The sequence below is a fragment of the Montipora foliosa genome, chromosome 13 (genome assembly GCF_036669935.1).
Source record: "Montipora foliosa isolate CH-2021 chromosome 13, ASM3666993v2, whole genome shotgun sequence".
Lineage (NCBI taxonomy): Eukaryota > Metazoa > Cnidaria > Anthozoa > Scleractinia > Acroporidae > Montipora > Montipora foliosa.
The window spans coordinates 8,695,499-8,697,998 of NC_090881.1; the positions used below are offsets into that span (position 1 = coordinate 8,695,499).

The following is a 2,500-nucleotide window of genomic DNA, read 5'->3' on the forward strand; positions in this document are numbered from 1 at the left end:
GCTGCGCTGAAATGGTTCCATTCCTTTGTTCCTGATGATGGTCCTAATTCTTTGGATAACGCTTGTTGCAAGAACTTGATTGAGTGCGCTAAGAGGACAAGAGGCAATCCGGTTAACAAGAAAAAGCGCGTGGACCCCACTATCATTACAAGCATTATTGACAGGCATGGCACTGAGGAAGCATCTCTAAAGGACTTACATATTGCCGCGATAAGTTTTTTAGGTTTTCCAGGTTTTTTTTTCTTTTAACGAGTTGTCTAATATTCAGCCAAAGCACCTCACTTTTTGTGATGCTTTTGTTAAAATTTTTGTGCCAAGAAGTAAAACACGTATATAGAGAGGGCAACTATGCTTATATCGCTAAGTGAGAGGGCAAATACTCTCCAGCAGCTATCCTACGTAGGTATATTGAAGCAGCCAATTTGGATCTGTCTAGTCAATTGCCTTTATTCAGGCCTTTAAGGAAGACCAGGTCGGGTTATAGTCTTAGGAATGCCAAGTTATCCTATACTCGCTGCAGGGAGATATTTAAGACTACTTTGAAAGATTTGGTCCAAGGAATATGGCCTACATAGTCTGCGTTCTGGGTTTGCTACGGCTGTCATCAGTAATAATGCTTCCAAAGCTGTTTCTGAGAGGTTGTTAAAACTTCACGGGCGCTGGAAAACAGATAAAGCGAAAGACATGTACGTTTTAGAGCCAGAGTGTAATCATTGAAGTGTGATGAAATATTTAGGTATTTAGCCCATATAGCTCATATCTAAAATGTTATCTGTTTTGTCCTTAACCAATGCTGTAAGATTATTTTTCATTAAAGTGTTAGGGTTCGCACGCGATCCACCCATATCTTACTTTGCCTGGTTTTTTGCGTTTTTTAAGTGGTAAATACTTTACGTTCGTTTGAGCGAAGCAAATTAGAACGTAATAAAAGAATCCACACACTATTCGCAAAGAGTAGGGCATGGAGTTACCGGCGTAGTGGTCTGTCCTTTGAAGAATATCATGGCTGGTAGAGTAAATGTTCAGAGATATTACATGTAGCTACTCTAAACTCGGACCGTGAAGAAAGAGATGATGATGATGAAACCATCACAACAGCAACATGAAAAGAAAGACTGGAAGACAATAACGTGCCCACATTCTGAAAGATTTTGCATCATTGTTGAGATCATCTATGTGTAAAACAATCAAGGTAACAAAGGCTTGGCATTAAACTGTAAACAACTGGCAAAAGAAACATTCCGGCGCAGGTGAGCTCAAAAAAAAAAAAAAAAAGATAATCTGGTACTTGTCAATGTCTTGACAGATGGTTTAGTAGGCAGAATGAAAATCAGGAACCATCGCACTAAAAATGTCAATTATTCACACCTCAAAAGGTGTCTTTAACAGCTCTGTTTACGCTGTTGTCAACGTCATTACCTTCCAAATAATAATAGGTGCGGTTACACTCACCATGGTAAATGCCATTTCCCATGGTAAATTATCCCGCGGTGCCTCATACTTGGGTTTTAGTTTACCGCGTTAACTAGGGGTCACACGTTACGAAGATTACCGAGGTAAAACGAAATCTCACGCAATTCATTGGCGGGAAATTTAATCACAACTTCATCAGCATCGCGATTGGCTCTTGTACCGCCGTGTGGCACTTATACTTCAACAAAATAAACTATTGGACCCTTCGCCCTCAAATGCCACGGGTCAATAGCCCATTCGGTTTCGCCTCATGGGCTATTGACCCTGTAGCCCTTGTGGGCTACGGGTCCAATAGTTAATTCTGTTGAAATATCAGTGCCACACGGCAAACGTTTGCATAAAAATTTACCTTACCTCAGTGCCATACTTTCAATTGCCCTTCATCCTGCAAAGACAGCAAAAATAGTTTCATAACAGCCAGAGGTTACTTGTATGTTTTATGCAGATTTTAGGCGTATAAAAATCAGTGGATTGGGATTGCAATCAAAGTGTCAAAAGCACAATGTCTTAAAAATTTCACTGACGGATAAACCCTTGCCAAAGACAACATAGTCCACAAACTATGAGCAAAAGCAAAATCATACAAGGTTCAGTTGTTCCCTGCTAACAGATGTCTCTTTTCCTTTGCATTCACTGGGCTGACGAGGAAGGAAAGAGACCTCTGCCATGGGTCGAGACTCACTTTCATCCAACCGCCGTCCACAACCTTAGATAGCACTGTTCAAAATGTATGCCCCATGATAGGTTTGCTGACTGTGACTTGAGCCCACTGTGTCCCACGCTTTCCTTCAGTAATTCCGCTGTTGTTAAGTGAGCCCGCACAACACAAAGTATAACGTGAGGATAACCGCCGCGCAACACAGTGAGTTTCAACCTGCGGCAGAGGTCTTTTTTCCCGTACTCATCAGCGCAGTGAACAAAACAAGAAGAGACCTCTGCTAGCAGGGAAGTTCAAGTTCTCCAATCATTTGTGAAAGTTTCAAGTAAGTAGTAACTCTCATGCCGCAAATGTCAATGAAAATAACGC

The 2,500-nt window shown here is 41.3% G+C and overlaps 1 protein-coding gene across 3 annotated transcripts in view; it reads right to left on the reverse strand.

Moving 5' to 3' along the window:
• LOC137983752 (uncharacterized) overlaps window positions 1-2,500 on the reverse strand; it is a 17,512-nt gene that overhangs the window by 323 nt on the left and 14,689 nt on the right. For all 3 annotated transcript variants that reach the window (XR_011119010.1, XM_068830930.1, XM_068830929.1), the window contains exons 5-7: window positions 1,828-1,858; window positions 572-659; window positions 1-88 (exon numbers count right to left, since the gene is read on the reverse strand). The exon at window positions 1-88 is cut by the window's left edge and continues 323 nt beyond it. The gene's annotated coding sequence lies outside the window, so the exon portion shown is untranslated. The remainder of the gene's footprint in view (window positions 89-571; window positions 660-1,827; window positions 1,859-2,500) is intronic.